The sequence below is a fragment of the Toxorhynchites rutilus genome, chromosome 2, assembly GCF_029784135.1.
Source record: "Toxorhynchites rutilus septentrionalis strain SRP chromosome 2, ASM2978413v1, whole genome shotgun sequence".
Lineage (NCBI taxonomy): Eukaryota > Metazoa > Arthropoda > Insecta > Diptera > Culicidae > Toxorhynchites > Toxorhynchites rutilus.
This window is the reverse complement of record NC_073745.1, coordinates 48,040,332-48,060,271: the sequence shown is the minus strand read 5'-3', so window position 1 is coordinate 48,060,271 and position 19,940 is coordinate 48,040,332. Positions and strand designations below refer to the sequence as shown.

At 37.1% G+C, this 19,940-nt stretch overlaps 1 protein-coding gene across 1 annotated transcript in view; it reads left to right on the top strand.

The window, feature by feature from the left end:
- The window catches only part of LOC129764427 (neuroligin-1-like), a 615,422-nt gene that overhangs the window by 256,404 nt on the left and 339,078 nt on the right, over positions 1-19,940 (top strand). The window contains exon 4 of the mRNA XM_055763494.1: positions 1,815-1,839. The gene's annotated coding sequence lies outside the window, so the exon portion shown is untranslated. The remainder of the gene's footprint in view (positions 1-1,814; positions 1,840-19,940) is intronic.

Genomic DNA, 19,940 nt, shown 5'->3' with positions numbered 1-19,940 from the left:
AAAAAAAATCCATCAAATGGCCAAGAAGCAAACTAATGACGTTTGCATCGATGATCCTCCATCGAACCATTTTCTCCGTTAGACCATTTAAAAATGTTATACCAAGTAGCCGAACATGAGCTTAAAAATGCTTGCAAAAAATTCTCTTTTCAGTGGTCCGTCATGTGTTGTACAAAAGCTGCTTTGCAGTTAACGTTTTCAAAAAGTTTCTCTCGACTGCGTAGCACTCTCAGACTCGTGATCAGACGCCGTTTTCTATACGCCATCATTCCAAGCACCACAATGGCAAAATCAGTTTTGTGTTCCCCACTGACAACAGATGAAAATATTGGTACTTTTCGAGCACACCCAGTCAGATAAACAGTGTCACAAGAATACTGAAGGTGGGCAGACATTGAAAAATCCGACAGATTTTATTTGTTCATGAATAGATATGAATGTATAAAAAAAAAACGTGTCCACGTGGACATTACTTATACCCCCTCTGATAAGGGGTTATCAGGTACAGATTTTGTTTAATAGGTTTCACAATTTGTTATAAAACGTCTATCACATAGGATTCATATTCGATGCGGAAAAAATAATTTTTAATTTTAAAGGGGTAAAACCAGAACATCTATTATAATTTTCACTTCACAACAAGAGAGCACGAAGCTCAATGCTGTAAACACGAATTGAATGAATGAACAATTATAGCGTTCCAATTTTTTGCTCAGTCTAGATTCTTATTTCAAAAAGGATAGATTTATAGATATTTTTCAGATTTTATTTGTGTAACATATCAGTTTATATGATTCAAAAACCGTATACAGTAACTCAAAGCTTGTTTTCGACTTTCGAATGTAGTAAAAAGTTTGAGCACTGTATGAATTTGTAATATTTTTTTTTTTTTTTTTTTATTTCTGTATTATAGTGACTTTCAACACATTTGGCTGGTTCGTCACTTTTACCTTCCATTTCGGAAGGTACAGATTTCGGGAGTGAGAATTGAACTCGTGACCCTTAGCGTGAGAGGTATGGATGTTACCGCTACGCCAGATCGCCTCCAATTTGTAATATTCTTATACAAACTTATACTTATACTTTATTTTTATTTTTAATGGATAACTATGGTATTGTGAGCTCTTTCCATTGTCCTATTCTTATTATTAGGCGTCGGGAGCTGTAGCCTTTTCGGTGAAATAATGTTTGTTTGCAGACTATCACAATTCTGTTTAAAAATGATACATGTTGACTCTTTGTCTTCTTCTGCATAAATGAATAAACAGAAGAAAAGGGTAGTAATGGCTTTAAACGAATTTTTGTGTACATTTTTGAACAGAATGTGGTTCCGGATTCTACCGCGTTATCTCATCTAACCAGCTAAAGGATACAAGCTCGTACAGGAAACGATTTTTTTCCGAGCTTCTATTTGATGTATCAAAAGAGAAAAAAATTACAGATGTTGAACAATGAAAAAACACAATTCAAATGCAATCACTACTCACAATCACAGTCCTATGTCGAGATCCCGTCCGTGTCCCTAGGCTCAGACCCATCAATTTTTTTCCAAATAAGTATGTTAAGTATGGAAACTATTACAATAGTTTCCTAGTCTCACTTTTGTGTGTCATTCACAAAAAAGTGTGTTCTCATTAGATGAATACTGTCTTCGGCATCAATTTATAAGAATTGATAAAAATAGCGTTATAACTGAATTTTATTTTATTGTTCCCAATTTACTACATGTTTGCGTTGAATTCCTTCTTAAATTCACCCTCGTACAGCACTGATACTTCTACTAAATAATCGTTTTCTGTACGTTTTCATTTCAGATAACACCGCCACTCTACTTTAAAGGTAAATACGGTCAATATAAAAATAACTATTCCCAGCTGTGGCCATTGAATCCAACGAACCATGCTGCAATCCATTGATTAAAATTCCATTAGATTTTTCTCGCTTTTCCAAGTTTCCCCATCCACACTGCTGATCAGAGATGCTGGATGCTGTTCGAGATGCAGTCGGTTTCCTTATGGAACAATCTCCGGGAAAAAAGAGTGCACCAAAGTCGAAAAAGTCGGCAGTCGAAAAAATATCGATCGTAAACGATTCGTCTCGTCTTGTGAATGAAAACTGAATTACGTCAAATATTATGGATGAAGAGACGACGCTCTGGGAGGCAGATTTGCCCCACTTCGCACAGAATTCACATTCGAATCCAAGTCGCATACCAGCCGAGAGAGAGAGACCGGGTAAAACAGAAAAAAAAACTTTAAATCAAATTACCAACAATTTCTCTAATCGCTTTTCCTACGAGGTAGAAGTTGCTCGTTTGGCCAGGAACGGATTCTGCTCAAATATTTACCGTGCAGTCTTGGGTCTTGTGGCACGCGAACGGATTCATCCCCTTTCAAGCTCTGTACCTTCCCCCCACCCTTCTATCTTCGAGGAACCACTGAGAGAAATGGGGCGAAAATTGGGAAAACTTTCGATTCATTGGCTTGGACCACACGAAAGTTTGCATTGGTGCAAATTTTGCTGTTCGTGCCATGCTCATCATTCATTGGCGCGTACCATTATGGTGGAAAGCAGTTTCGTTATCAAAGTTTTCGGCCCGTAACCCCATTTGTCTTGTACGGATGTTTTCGGTTTCTGCTGTACATCGCCTGTGTGTGCCGTTCCGGTGCAGACATTCGGGGAAACACTTCTGGACGTGTATACGCGAGGGAGCGTTTTTCGATGCGCAAACTGAGGCGTTGGCACAGAAATGCTTCACACGCAATCGTGTGATACTCGTTCTGTCTCTATGTCTGAAAATAGAAGGCTAAACATTTTTCGCTAACCGAATTGTGCTGCGGTCGAAACTAGGTTGATTCAGATGTGAGAAAATTAGGAAAAAAAAAAGTTTGTTTGAAGTGAGTGTTTGAGGTTTTTATATCTATGGAAAGTGGACTCAAACTAGACACCATCAATCAGACTCTTCAACACATGAGTCGAGTAAAAAGCTACACTTTCTACACACAACAGTGAAAATTCTCCTGCCAAATTACATAAAGTCATAATGTTTTTAACTCAAGGACATCTTGTCTGTATCTATCGATCCCTCAAAAGTTACGAAGGACTACGGCTTTCGTTAATGTTACGGACTCAGAGAACATATCAAGCATTTATGTAATACTTTAAACATTCATAAATATTTTGCTGTGAACGAGTGCTGATGACTTGTATAACAATTGAAGAATTTCATTCCAACTCGTTTTAGGAGTTAGCATCACCATCTCAGGTTGCAGTGAACCGTTGTGAAGGTAAATACATTGGTCCTTCAAGTAACTTTGCATATTTGAAATTGAAAAAATAGACTACTTTTTGAATAGAACCAAAGTTTTTTTTTCTTAATTTTTTACAAAAAGTTCTAAATCAAAAACTATTAGACCTACATAATTTTAGTAAAACAAGAAAATGTAGATAATTGTTGAAATGTCAAAAAGGCAAAAAAACATGAACAAAAATTACAGTAAAAATATTTGTCAAATTAAAACTCGTTTTTCTCGAAAACGTATTTTTTTAAATTCTCAAAAAAATATATATACAGGGCGGACTCGATTATATAAAGTCTCAAATTTGTTTTCACCGTATATAATCGAATCAAAAACAAATTTTATTTAGTTGCTTTCTATAGAGCAATTCCATGCCAAATCGGCTGAAAAACAAAACTTGGTACATATGGTGGATGTTACCCAAAATCAAAATTTTAATTAACATATGAACAATTTAAATTACGAATGATTTTTTGAAAGACCGTATTTAAAATCATTGATCTTTCTTTCAAATAATCGTAACTCAAAATCCAGACGCCCCGGATAAAATAAGACAAACAAAGTTTAGTCATATTTTATTCAGGCATCTGGTTTATACCAAAACGTCGTGATAAACCTAATTGTTTTTATCAACCGAATTAAAGCATTCTAACCGCTCTACAATTTGTTCTTTGACGCTCTACTTTTATCTTTTTAAATTGGGCTGCGATATACATTTTCACGATTCCTGGTGCCCCTTCACTTAGCATCCTATTTATTTTCACTCCACTGTACTTAGAATAGCCAATTAACTTTTACTTTAACTTTGAAATATTGTATTTTTCTTGAAATAAATCATATTTCAAATATATATAAAAAAGGATTTTTCCAGATTAAAGCGAGCGATTTATATAAATTTATATAATCGAGTCAATATATAATCACGTCCGACCTGTATATAATTAGCCCATACAATTACCAACAAGTCATGCTGTTGCAACAGCAACATAAAACAGTTTCCGCTTTTGTAAACTCTTTATTGGTGAATTTGTTTGAAAAAATGTTATATGTAATACATTTACCATGTGAATGTGAACATGTGAATTTTTAAATCTTCATCGAACAATTACTCACGTTTAGTATTTATATTGCTGACTAATGTATGGCTGCATTTATCTGAAATCTATATTTCATTTAGTTAGCATGCAATATATTTTCATTAATTGAGCATTTCCTTCTAATAATTCAATCTTCTGAAATTATCCGTATAATTTCTGTATAAATCTTTCAACCTTTCTTTTCAATTATTTCAACTAACAGTTTTGCACTTATATTTCCTCTATACATAATCCTATACCTTCTATTCTTCATTTGTTCTAACTCTATCTATTTATCATCATGCATGTATTCAAACTGCTAGCATTTTTTGTTTGCCTCGAGGGGTATACGACCTTGTTTATACACTTAGCAATTTAGTGGAGGTTTGTCGCAATAGTTGCGACACATGCAAACATCGGAAGGAGGGCACTTCTACAGGAACAGAGTTGTTTTTTCTTTTTTGTGAACTATAGAGGAACTGGTACAAATTCGGTACCCCATTTTGTTTTTTTGGACTTAGTTCTTGGCCAATGCTGGGAATTTCTTCATATTACGTCAGCTTATGAAGGGATCTATTGCTGACATTTCCCCGTAAACCGATTTCAAAAATCTGGATTTGGCTTTGAGTATAGAAGTGAAACAACTCAAATTCGAGTACCCGAGTGCCTGGGTATAAATTTTGTACTCCATTTTTTTATTATTTTTTTCAAATTAAAAGCATCGTCCTGAAATCACTGAAAAATGTATTTTTTGACATTTTTATACAAAATAGAAGTACAAAACAAAGAGGAACAAAAAAACGATTTTTTCAAGAAAAAGTGAACAAATTTCATCTCGATTTATTCCTAACTAAAAAAGTAAAACGAATCAAAAGCCTTTACAAAAGTCGCAAGCGTAGTAATCAGTCTCGCAATCGGTGCAGGCGGAATGGGCCCAATTTTTACATATGGGTCTAGCAGCCCTCATATCCTTGGAGAGGGGTTAGGTGTGTCGAACCATCATAGAAACGTTTCGTGCCTCCTAAAACCTCCACATGCCATATATGGCTCAATTTGTTTGATTAGTTCTCGAGTTATGCATAAATTTGTGTATCATTTGTATGGGAGCCCCCCTTACGAGAGATGGGGAGGAGTGTGGAACTACCATAGTAACATTTATCGATCCTTAAAACCTTTATATGCTAAGTTTGATTCCATTTGTTTGATTAGTTTTCGATTTGTTCAGCAACCTCCCCCTCTCTTTAGAGAGGGGAAAGGAGTGTCAAACCACCATAAAAACATTTATGGCTCCCTAAAACTTCCACATGCCAAATTTGATTCTTAATTACTTCTTAAATTATGCAGAAATGTATTCTTAATTTGTATGGCAATAAACCCCACTCCCCGCCTTCCACTCAGAGAGAGGGGAGAAGTGTTTATTCAGCATAGAAACGTTTAGTGTCCCCTAAAACCTTCGCATGCCAATTTTAGTTTCATTTGCTTGATTAGTTCTCGAGTAATGCAGAAATTTTAGTTTCATTTGTATGGAAGCCTCCTCTTAGAGAGGGGGATGGAATGTCTTACCACCATAGAAACATTTATTGCACCCTAAAACCTCCACATGCCAAATTTGGTTACATTTGCTTGATTAATTCTCGAGTAATGCAGAAACTCGTATTTCATTTGAGAGGGGGGGGGAGTGGTCTCGAACTATCATAAGGACCTTCCCCGACCCCAAAAACCCCTACATACCAATTTTCATGTCGATCAATTCAGTAGTTTCCGAGTCCATAAGAATCAGACAGACAGACAGAAATCCATTTGTATGTATATAGAAGAAGCAGATAGATTATATTTTATAATTCGTCTTCGTGTGAAATCTTTCGAAACAATCTCCAAGAGTAAATAACATGAAGTTTAATAAATACATAATTTTATTTTTTAGTATCCGTTGAATATGAGACAATTTTGCCATTGATGTAATAAATATGTAATTAATGCCAGCAATGTGTATCCGAAATGTTTTGCACTTATCACTTTTAACAAACAAAGATTTGTTTACATGAGATACTTATGCATGAGATGAGATTTAGAGATTTTCACTTATTTTTACATGAGATACTCATGCAAACAATTATTTTCCTTTTCAAAGTAGTTGTTTCCAACATAATTTGAACCAGTAGTTACTTAAATAATGATTTCTGTGTATCCGAAATGATCAGAACTTTTCACTTTAGATGAACAAAGATTTTATCGCTTGAGACATTTATACGAATATTCAAATAACATGAGACATGTATGTAAACAGTAGTTCTGATACTTATGAACAATCTTTTCCATCACACCAAAGTGTTACAATGGCTAAATTCTGCTGTTATGATTTTTATCCCACATTCCTCTGCATTTAACCCACTGTGCGTTGTCTTGTGTGGGTGATTACTTTGTTTGATACTGAGTACCGTTACCTATTACTCATAGGAGCACCGTATTGATTCGTGGACAGGTTCACTAGACTAGACAAGCTTCGTTTAGGAAAAGCATCGGTTGAGTAAAATATAAGATAATCATGATTTCTTGCTGTGGTGGCTGAGAGTGGACAAACGGCCACAAATAATTAAACAACTTTTTTTTAGAATTAAAAGAATGCGTTTTTGAGAAAAATGAATATCAATTTGAAAAAAAAAAATTGTCGTACCAACTCGTCGGTATGGAATTCAAATTTCCTAAGACTTTCTATCGCAATGTTGAATTCATGGTTTCATGCAATTTCGAACTTCTTTCGAACGGGGCCTCCAGCTCTCACCATTTCCACAGCGTCTGACATTTTCGACGAATCATATTGCATGTGTTTCCGATCGGCGTTTTTTGAATCATCGCAATATAAAAAGAGAAATTTGTTGAGTGGGGTAAGGAACAAGTAGAAATAGGGGTATCCTCGTTTCGGCCATGTTTATTTTCGTGATAACTGATCGAATTTGCAAGCTCAGTGTACTTGTGTAGCGCGTCGCGCGGCTTATGCCTTTCTTTTGGTTTTATGAAGAGACACAACCGTTCGCTTTTACGTTGAACTCTAGACTCCGAACCCGACCGCTCAATTCCTCAACTATGCTCAAATACTTTTATTTTCATGTTGTTTACATTTTTAAATTTGAACACAAAACTTTAAATAGTTAGTGTTTGAATTCCCTTGGAATTTGCAAGGGAAAATCATACGTGATGGCAGTTCACCTGTATCGGTTAGTCTTTATCATTTTCTGGCGATTTTTAATCGTTTACACTTTGCATATTGACTGTGGTGGTTGTCACTTTGCTAGGGAAAACAGCTAATATGGCGGATGACAGGGCGACGAACGATATAAGCTGAAATTTATGTAATGAGGCGTGACTAAGAGTGATGGTTTGTCAATTTTTTCAACAATTTATATTAGTATACGTAACGTAATTTATCAAAACGAAATCCGCTGGCTAGTATAAAATACAGTATTTTATGTCAAGTGAACGGATAAAGGCATATATTGGAATAAGGGAGTATCTAGGATTTTTCTTAAAATTGTTCTTATTAAGAAAACCGGGCGTCTCCATTGGTTTAATATATCGGGAATGACATTATGGAGACGCATGGACTATTTTTTTGAATGGAACAACACTTAAGGGTGTACAGTAAAACCTGTTTTAGTGCGGTTTTTTTTGTGCGACTTTTTTGTGCGGTATTTGAATAAAAAATAAAGTCATCGAGCATTTATTTATTTTTTATATCTTTGATATGTATTTCATCGTTCTACATAGGGACTGTGTCAGTTTATTCCCATTATCAAGTTTTGTTTTGTTTGTTTTAAGGTGTCAGTAGGAGCTTATTGAAAGGACCAAAGAGTTGATTTTATGATCTGCGCAAGTGAGTAGGCCTCTTATTAATGCGAAAAAAGGAAATCGAATGTTGATCACGAATGAAATCATTAGGATTTGGGTTATTTTCTTAAGGAAACTTTGTTTTAATTGTGTGGCGAAGTAAGCGAAGAAGTGAAGCTTAGTACGATTTTTTTTGTGCCGTCCCTATCCCCCGCACAAAGAAAGGTTTGCCTTTTTTCAAGCAGTTGATACCGTTTACTATACAGTTTCTCAGATTAATCCGTTAAATTTTGCACAAAAAGATATTTCCCAATGTTTTTACTTGAATAAAATTGACAAGAAAAGCTGTACATTTTTCGTGGTGCAGGTAATATAGTGGGGGTAAGACAAACAGGTAATGCAATCGTTGAAGTTTATCGCTGGTGAGATGAATAATTTCATTCAACTAAGGTGTGTGAAATTATTTCAAATGCGAGGAGGAGGCGATCTGGCGTAGTGGTAACATCCATGTCTCTCACGCTGAAGGTCACGAGTTCAATTCTCACTCCCGACATTCTTCCAAAAAATGGAAGTACAAGTGACGAACCAGCCAAATGAGTTGAAAATCACTATAATACAGAAAAAAAAAATATTTCAAATGCTTGTTAAATGTTGAAAAATTGACTTAATCCTAGAAATGATATCATGTATTTCTCATACCACAGAACATATTCATTCCATATCTCCGAAACCTATTAAGTGATTTTCACATTTGGCGATTTGATTTCCGCTTATAGACGTGAAGAATAAACATATGTATCGAAAGGTGTCCGTGAATTTTTCACTGTCCGTCTTAGGTGGAGACCCCTGTCTGGAAGGCCGAAAAATAAGAGATTTTCTTGTTTTTTTCAGATGTTGAAAATGAAGTGAAGTGTTCTGGTATTTTGTTCATTGTTTAAGATATATTTGCAGATGTATTTTCCATTTTTTGAGTGCACGAATAATTATTATTACGCTGTTGACAGCTGGATGCGTAGATGCTGTCTGAAAATTGGTACCTTGCTGGAGGTATCGGTTCTGAAGCATCGGGGTGTCGCAGAACGAATTCCAATGAATATTTTGAAACTTTAGAATAATATTAGGCTGTCAAAAAAGTCCTGCGGTATTTCCGCGAGGTGTCGTTGTAAGCGCGTAGTTCTAGTTGTATTCATTGTATCGAGTCATACTATAGCTTGTTGGAAAGGTATTTTTGCGCGCTAGAATATAGTCCTTGACAGTGTTTTGTTTGGTTAAGTCGTTCGTGAGTTATAGTGTCGCAAATATGGAGCAAAATAAAGAGAAAATCCGACATATTTTACAGTACTACTATGACAAAGGCAAAAATGCATCTCAAGCTGCCAATAAAATTTGTGCAGTTTATGGACCCGATACAGTTTCCATTTCCACCGCACAACGATGGTTTCAACGTTTTCGTTCTGGTGTAGAGGTCGTCGAAAATGCGCCACGCTCCGGAAGGCCTGTCGTCGAAAATTGCGACAAAATCGCTGAATTAGCCGAGAAAGACCGGCATAGTAGCAGCCGTAGCATCGGCCAAGAGCTGGGGATAAGTCATCAAACCGTTATTAACCATTTGAAGAAGCTTGGATTCACAAAGAAGCTCGATGTATGGGTGCCACACACGTTGACGCAAAAAACATCTTTGACCGTATCGACGCATGTGAATCGCTGCTGAATCGCAACAAAATCGACCCGTTTCTGAAGCGGATGGTGACTGGCGATGAAAAGTGGGTCACTTACGACAACGTGAAGCGCAAACGGTCGTGGTCGAAGCCGGCTGAAGCGGCTCAGACGGTGGCCAAGCCCTCATTAACGGCCAGGAAGGTACTGCTGTGTGTTTGGTGGGATTGTAAAGGAATAATCTATTATGAGCTGCTTCCCTATGGCCAAACGCTCAATTCGAACCTGTACTGCCAACAACTGGACCGCTTGAAGGTAGCACTCATGAAGAAGAGGCCATCTTTGATAAACAGAGGCCGCATTGTCTTCCATCAGGACAACGCCAGGCCACACACTTCTTTGGTGACGCGCCAGAAGCTCCGGGAGCTCGGATGGGAGGTTCTTTTGCATCCGCCGTATAGTCCGGACCTTGCACCAAGTGACTACCACCTGTTTTTGTCCATGGCTAACGAGCTAGGTAGTCAGAAGTTAGCCACAAAAGAGGCCTGTTAAAATTGGCTATCCGAGTTTTTTGCCAATAAGGAAGCGAGCTTCTATAACAGGGGTATTATGAAGTTGGCATCTCGTTGGGAACAAGTCATCGAACAAAACGGCGCATATTTGACTTAAAACAGATGATTGTAACTAATTTTATGTACAAATGAAAATTCAAAAAAATATACCGCAGGACTTTTTTGACAGCCTAATACCTAAAGCGTTACATAGGGGTTTTCGAAAATTCGAAAAATTTCCAAAATTGCGGCCATTTTAGTTAAAAATGAGTTATTTTTCATTAAAAATCGTTGTTTAGAAGCTAATAAAAAATCGAAAAAATGAGATATCAAAAAATGGCAATGTAACACCTTAGATAATCTATTTTTACATGTTGATAATAAATTTCAGCCAAATCAATCGAGTAGATCCTGAGATATCGATACCACCAGTTAATAAAAACATGGTTTCGAGAAAAACGCGATTCGAAATTCGTACAGCAATACTATATCCCTTGAGGTGAGTTCATACTTTTGGCTGTAACTTCCCAACGAAATCAAATATCGAAAAATCCTTTTAGGACAACATTTCTGAGGGCATAAGCTTCCCAAAAATGTAAAAAATAAAAATTCGATTGTTTCGATTTTTAGTTTGTTTACTGCGTCATTAGGAACAAGTTACCTTTTTTACTCCGGCGATTTCTGATATGTATATTTCTAAGATCCATATCATTTGTGTGAAATTTTGCGTTGTAAACAAAATTTCTTGTACCGAAACGTTGAAAATGTTGCAGAACGTTGCACAGTTGTGATTCAACTATGTCGAAAACACGAGTGTATAAAATTTATTACGCATTCGAAGACGAGCGAGAAGAAATGAACGATTTACCAAGTTACGGAAGATCATTCACCTCTTTAACTGGTGAAAACATCTACAAAATAAAGGGAATGGTGCTCGGAAAACATCGTTTATGTTTAAAGAGCTAGCCCGTGAATTGAGTATCTCTCACGAGACCGTTCGTCATATTTTGGTTGATATTTCGGGCATGGGAAAAGTCGTAGCACGACTAGTGCCAAAATAGCTTAATTTTCATCAAAAATTTCATCACAATCAAGTGGCTGAAGATATGCTTGAACGGTCTAATTCTGATCCCACGTTCATCCAATGTATTATTACTGGCGATAATATGGCCTCGTTTGCCTTTTTCCTATTTCCTGCGCTGAAATTACCGCTTCATGGGACCCGTTTTGACAGCATTGAAAACCTAAAATCGAATTCGCTGCGTGAGCTGAAGGCAATTCCTGAATACAACTATTCAAAATATTTTGACGGCTGGATTATTCGTTGGAAAAAATGTATTGCTTCCAAAGGTGATAATATAAATTTAGATGGTTATTTTTTTTATAATAATTGTCAGAATGTACTTAACATCGCTTCCGAAACATAACCATCCAGGGAATTGAATTTTGAGATTAAACCATTCAAAATGCCTTATATCGGGGTCGCAAGAATAACATTCGCGTACAGAATCAATTATGATGTTGACGTAGGACTACGTCAAACTTTAATGTTTCGAAAACGTGAGGCGTTAGTGCTTACCATAACACCTCCAATCCAAGGTATGTTTTGTTGGTCTACTGTATTAATTTTCAACTCACCGTTTTCATTAGTTCCAGTGAGTAATGAGCTTCGAATACAACAACGAAACGTTCACTTGAACATAAGCTGATCGAATAAATTAGTTATTAGTTATAAATTCGTGTCGATTCGTTCTGAAAATGACGAATGGAAACATCGATTCGGTGTGATTAATGACACGAGTGAAAGTGGAGTAAACAGAGTGTTCACGAAGGAGAAGATATCTTTTCATTATTGAGCGTAAAAAAGAGTGCAGCAATATATTCAGTTAGCGTGAATAAAGTGTTAGATGATATGCCGCAGCTTAATTATTAAGTGATTATTTGTCTATGAGAGTGAATGTGTACGGCCTTTTGAAGGCTATTTCTGTGAGTAAGGTACCTGCTTTTGTTTTAGCTCTAATGGAATTTTCACTATAGCTACAAACAAACATAGGTGCATATTGTTATTCTTCGTTTTGATTTTAAAAAAAACGTTTGGAGTGTCGAATTTAATATTCGTTACGTGTACACAAAAAGAGGGAAAAGAGTTAATCAATTATCTGATCTATGTTCAGATTAGGAACACATTGATCGAATTAGAGCTCCCAAGAGAACATAATTAGGAAGGGAGAGGATTCATTGTTACTCACAGTTTGTACAGATCATGATCTGCACAGCTCATGGTTAATCGTGAGTCGACTCATGTTGGTTTAGATAATCCCCTTTATTCCGCGCGGCGAATGAGGTGAGATTGCTCAAGTCACTACACCCCTGTAGGCGAACGGCGTAACTATAGTTTGTCACTAGGTGAGATTTGAAGTCGTGTCCTCATATGTTATCGACTCGGGTATTAAAAATAAGTTGAAAAGAAAGGTAGCTTCCACAATGAAGCGAGGACCTTTGCTATCTCACGTACCTCGTCGCGTAGAATAAGGTTGAATATTCTTGACAGAAAGATTTGTGCATGGTGGGAGTATGGTGAAAGGTGCTCCGAGTTCTGTAAATATATATATACTTTTTTTTGATAATTTTTATCTTTAATTATTCAAATGAATTAAAATTGCAGTGTGCAGTGAAATATTTGCAATTAGAGAAATTAGAGAGAATATTTGCGAGAAATGCGAAACTTTGTTTTGGTTCCCAGGCTGAACAAACGTTCGATGATTTCGCATACATATAGCTGACTCATATTCCGATTTTCGGGAGCGGTTCAGAAAATTGCATCATCAAAACATTAAAGCTTTAACCTCGACAGAGAAGGAGAACGCTTTATTACGCTAGAGCAAGCGGAAAGAATGCTAGAGTCTGATTGACAGTATTAATGCCGCCCCACAAGCTTTCCCCTCCCTGAAAAAAAACCACCGAACGCAGCCAGATGAATGCGAATGAGCACAGGAATTGTATAATGAAAATACTCGTGAAAAGCCACGCTTTCCGTCTTCCAGACTCTTTTGTGGCAATTCAGAAAATGCCACGAAGCGGAAGTGTGGTTTTTTCATGGCTGCTCCCTCCGAGCGGGTGTACCCATATAAATTCCACCCTGAAAAATGAAGCTGCCTTCAAGAGAGATGAAATGTGGCGTAGGGGCGAATAAAAAAACGGAAGAAAACAACCGCTCGAAAGCTCGAAAGCGTAATGATGTACCGTGATTAGGCAGACCGTTAACATTGGATACAAACAGAGATTTTATCATTATCGCCGGTGGGAAATGGCCGCAGTCGGCTGAAGAATGCTTTATACTTCGTTAGCTGAAATTCCGGCGAATTTGATTCAAATGACTGCCCAAGGCCAGAGCAGATTGACGAAAGACGAGAAGAAATTCCAAATGGGAACGGAAATTTATTTATCGTCCCCTATTTGCTCACCTTTGAAAGTGACGCAGGGATAAAATGGACTTCCCTTCGCGAGAAAGTAAATTTTCTACCTTGAGGGGTTCGATAATCGTTTTGTGTGTCTCCTCCCTTGGTCGAGGGTAAAATAAGGGCGTTGGTTTGATAGACACACTAAGCGAACGATTCTGTTGTCATCAAAACTTCCCCAACAATCATACTCCGATCGGACACGTTTTGATACCTTCATCTATTGAGCCATTATATAAATGGTGCCGTCAGAACGGTTGACAGTTTGACAAAACAAAAATAATCAAACCGAGCGCGGCGAAAGTTATGTCATTTTTAATTTAAGTTTTGTCACTTCCCCAAACAAGCACAAAACTCAATCCAAACAAATGCTTTTACGCCGAGGGTATTTCCTCCCACTCTCGCAACTGTTACTAAAATTGGTACCACTAGAATTGGTCCTTCGGATGAGGATGAGGAAGAGCGGTGCGGTCACCCCTCTGTGCCACCAACTTCCGCACAAAATTTGCTACCGTGACACACTTCACGAGCACTCTTTCGCTTCCGCTTTTTAATTTGGCCAAGCGCAATCTTTTGAACTTTACGACATGTTTGCAAAACTTGGTAACGGAGCCAAGTGGCAAGCACTAGCGAGCGCCCAAAGGCTGGAAACCATCGCTGCGAAGCGGAGTTCTTTGGTGACGGCAAAGGCTTCAGATTTCTAGTAAGAGAGCCCAAGAGCTTGGCACTATTAGTGAAAACAAGAGCAGGAAAAAAGGCAACAGCAAATAACGTTGCTGTGCATAATTTTTGCTGCGCTGCATGCATACAACCCAAAATATTCATGTCGCATTGCTTCCTCTTCAGCCGAAGTTTTTCGCAGGTTCCAAGCCGTTTCTTGGGATTTGTTTTGAATCATCGCGAAGGAAGCTGTCTCTGAAAAGTTCAAAAAGCTTTTCGGATCGTGTTAATGTTTTTTTTTTCTGATATTGAACAGCATTAAACATCGTTAAAAATTTCACATTCACACAGAACTTGCAAGCATACCAATGGTCATGTAGCATTTTCCAGAACAACTATATAACACAGTGCGACCTTTTTTTTATATTATAGAAACTTATAAATTCTTCGAAAATGTTTTTAAATTGCAATCCCAATTGATTATTCGTTTTTTCGATGTCTGATTCCGAATGTTCTTGAAAAGAAAAATATCAAATACAGGTCGGACTCGATTATATACAGATTCGATTAAAGGGTGTGTCACATCAAATTGCATCACGGAAAAAACGCTGTAGAAATTCGCCCAGTAGACCGATCCTTTTGAAAATTTTAGACAGTAAAATAAAAACTATTAGACAACTTTTGGCATTTTATTTTTATTCATACTTCGAGCCCAAGCCCGTATGCTCGCACCTTCCTCTTTACCCCGTCCATAAGGTTCTGTACAACGTCAGGTTGTAGTTTTTTTTGAACAGAAATCCATTTTCTCTTGAAGTCCGCCTCAGATTTGACAACTTTTGGGTTCTTCCGGAGGGCCTGCTTCATAATCGCCCAATATTTCTCTATTGGGCGAAGCTCCGGCGCGTTGGGCGGGTTCATTTCCTTTGGCACGAAGGTGACCCCGTTGGCTTCGTACCACTCCAACACGTCCTTTGAATAGTGGCACGAAGCGAGATCCGGCCAGAAGATGGTCGGGCCCTCGTGCTGCTTCAATAGTGGTAGTAAGCGCTTCTGTAGGCACTCCTTAAGGTAAACCTGCCCGTTTACCGTGCCGGTCATCACGAAGGGGGCGCTCCGCTTTCCACAAGAGCAGATCGCTTGCCACACCATGTACATTTTGGCAAACTTGGATAGTTTCTGCTTGCGAATCTCCTCCGGAACGCTGAATTTGTCCTCTGCGGAGAAGAACAACATGCCCGCCAGCTGACGAAAGTCCGCTTTGACGTAGGTTTCGCCGTCCATTACCAGGCAATGCGGCTTCGTCAGCATTTCGGTGTACAGCTTCCGGGCTCGCGTCTTCCTCACCATGTTTTGCCTTTCGTCGCGGTTAGGAGCCTTCTGAACCTTGTATGTACGCAGGCCCTCCCGCTGCTTGGTCCGCTGGACGAATGAACTTGACAAATTCAGCTTATTGGCGACATCCCGGACCGAACTTCTCGGATCACGTCTAAACTGCTTAACTACGCGCTTGTGATCTTTTTCACTGACGGAGCATCCATTTTTGCCGTTCTTCACCTTCGAGGTCGATGGTTAGGTTCTCGAAGTATCGTTTTAGTACTCTGCTGACCGTGGATTGGACGATTCCCAGCATCTTACCGATGTCCCGATGTGACAACTCCGGATTCTCGAAATGAGTGCACAGGATTAATTCACGACGCTCTTTTTCGTTCGACGACATTTTTCCAAATTTACGAAAAATTGACAGTGAAGCATGGCCAACGTGATCTATACACTCTTATCTGATTATAAGCGAAAGCTGAAGATATAATTCCTAAAAATTAAATTTCTATAGCGTTTTTTCCGTGATGCAATTTGATGTGACACACTCTTTATATGTGAATCGATTATATACAAATTTGGACTCGATTATATACAGTTTGGAAAATTTTTTTTTTATTTTTTAAATATGGCTCATTTCAAGAAGAAATGTAATCTTTCAACGTTAAGGTGAAATTTATGTAGCTATTACATGCACTGTGGGGAAAAATCGTGATTTTTGAAGGTTTTGCTTGAATTTTCACCAGGAATTGTTTATATCGATATTGCGACCAAATTAAGAAAGATAGAAGTTGAGCGTCAAAGAACAAATTGTAGAGCGGTTAAAGAACTTCAATTTAATTGATAGAAACAATCTAGTTTAATTTAAATTTTTAGGATTAAATTAATAATAACACATAAAAAACTATTAGCTCTTCACTTCCAAAATGTTATTAAAATCCACTAATTTAGTTGTTCCACTACTATATCCTGTACTAGTTTTTTCATCTTTCAAATGAAAGCATCATAATCGTCTTCCGTAGCGTACTTTGTAATGTAGAGCCAGTTTGAGGCAACAGAGTCCGAAACAGAAAAAAAGTTCTTTAACTCTGTCATTGTTGAAATTCGAACATATGCGTAAGAGGATTTTTTTCATCAAATATGATCGCCTATCACCTTCTGAGATAATCTTCATAAATTAATTTTTTTCATGTGAGAAAGGTGCTTTCTGACTTTAAGGGTATGAATCAAAAATCAAATTACTTTTTTACGAAAAATACATGCAAAAAAACAAATAATAATTTTTTTTGTTGACTCGATTATATACAGGATTCGTTATATACAGTGAAAAGAAATCAAAAACTGTATATAATCGAGTCCGCGCTGTAAATATTTGAAACATTTTGTGAAAATCGGATATTTACCGTTTTAACCGAATACTATGGACACGACAACAATTTACCCGACTATAACAAATATCTCAATGATGTTCTTCCGAATCTAACATTTACTCTGATGTGTCCTTTACGTGACTAAAGTTAAACAATTAAATTATAATTTAGTCAAATGTACTAATCATAAACAAAGATGAATTTGATACAATTAAGAGCATTAATCGTTGCTCTTAATTGTATTGTAAAGTAACAAGTAACTAGTAAACTGTAAAATTGTAATGAAGTTTAATATAATACGAGACACTTCGCTGCCTCACTTATGGAATTATAACGGTCTGAGAAATAATTTTTCCCATTTTTTCCATCAATGACTTTCGTCAAAAATTCATAGCTTTTGAACTACTGGGTCGATTCAGATAATCGACATATTATATTGAATTCAATGAGACGTCAAAATTTGAGTTTTTTTGAAACCGAAAACAACATCCAGGTGGGAAGTACATGAAATCGGGGTTTCCTAACAAGAAATGTTGATGCCAAATGTTTTAAAATTGCATGAAACGTCGAGATTTATTGTTATCTCATTTTTTTGGTCAAAAATCGAAAACGACCAAGTGGTAAAAATTCGATTATTGAGTAATTTCAAAATTCCGAATGAAATCGTCCTATAAATGCGGATTTTGAAAAACATATATTTTTGATTCGAATGAAAGTTTGTATTCCGTTTAGGTTGGAGGAAATATGAGTTTTTTACAGCAATTGGAAATTTTTTGACCAAAGTGTAACTTTTTAATAGGGCGTATAAATTTTAGTAAAAGAAATTTTTGATAATTTATAACTCAAAAACTATTGGTCGTATCGAATTAGTGTCTCAGAAAGAATTATAGAGTATTGAACGAATACTATTGATGTTTAAACGTGAGAAATATATACACCGAGAAAAAAAAACTAATCTTTTTTTTATTCACGCTGAGAGAAAATTTGGTAATATTTCTGCTTCGTCGATCGATTGCGTATGCGTTCGGTTGGTTAGCCAATTTGTAAAACTAAAACTAAACTCTTCACTATCGGCCTTTTTTCGTCCCATTTGTTAATTTTTAGGCTTATTAGCATTTTAGCTGTAACAGAGCCGAATTTTAATTGTGTACATGTCACATGTTTATTATATCTTTAAATAGCACATTACACAGTTGCCATTTTTCGGCATAAGAGTATTGCTTCTGTGCTTCTTTTATCCAGTTAGACCACCGGACAGCGGAGACAGTTGAAATGATCATTGATGTGTTATTAAGAGAACAACAGCCGATATTTCTTGCAGAGCTGAGCAGTTGTATGGATGTATCGATCTTATTTCGACCGTGGATCGATCTCCATCGCTGATGATTGTTGCCAGGACGTAATTGTTCTGTAAAAACACAAAGATGGTCAATGAGGACCCTGAGTTTTGAACTCACGATCGATCGCTTACTAAGCGAACGCGCCATTTCGAGTCTCGCTGGTGCCTCCATCTATTCTATAGTTAGAAGACAGATGAATCGTGTCTGAGGTGTGTGTTCCATTTTCTACTTTGTTTGTTTTTGACGTTATTTCCAAAGTTCCATTTTCTACTTTGTTTGGAGACGTTAAATATTTCGATTCATTCGTCTTCGACACATAAATTAAATTTGATCAAATATGTCGGTTGCTTTTAGAAACGCAATAAAATTGCTTTCTTCAGTTTCGTCTCGGTTGATAGTTTCTCGTAGGCTTTGAACCATGTTGCGTCTGGCACGAAGGTAGGAAGCATACCAAATGACAATCTAGCAAAAATTGGGATATGATAGCCATATTACAAGTGCATAAGGATTGTTCTGTTTATTCAATCAAGTAGGATTCAGTAATGTGACCAAGCCGGATACGGGTGAGAACCAGTCTTTATGGATTGTTGTTTCGGTCGAACGTGGTTTTTTAATTTTGTTAACATGGATGGGGTGAATGTTCCTCTAGGTTGCATCTCATGATGTATGGCGGACCTAATGTTTCACCCAACGGTTGATGTGAGTTGAAGGATAGGGAATATTTCGAGGTTCTTTTTACCCTCGTTGACAGCCGCTATGTCGACGCCTGTGCTTCCGAGAGTTCCGGAATATTCAGGAACCCAATTGAAGATATTTTTTTCTGAAATGTGTGCGTTTGATCCTTGTTCAGCATATTTAGGGTCGGTTCCGCACATGTCGGCTTTGCGAACTTCTAAGTTTGGAGCCTCTAGTAAATAAACAATGGTAAAAATCGTGTCACATTGTATCACGCGAGAGTTGTAAATTATATGACTTAGTGAATTTTCTTTTAACTCTAGACAGCGATGAGCCAACGTCATATGCTGAAACTTAGACTTAATATGAAAATTAGAATCTATTAGAAAATTAGAACCACATACTTTGATTTTGTTCTAACATAAAGTTAGAACAAAATCATGTCACCAAAAATGTATTCAAAATATTTAATTAGCGTTAGTCCTATGGGGCCGGGACACCATTGTTTTACATTTCGAATCTTACAAACAATTTTAGAACATGTAGAGCACAAAAAATTGTACGGGGTTGTATCCAAGACACGACCGTTTAGAACTTAGGACTTTTATTTAATTTGTTATTTCGGATATTATTCATAAATGTAAAAAAAATTCGGGGGGTCTCCGTAGCCACATTAATTGAACGTTCGCTTGGTAAGCGATCAATCGTGAGTT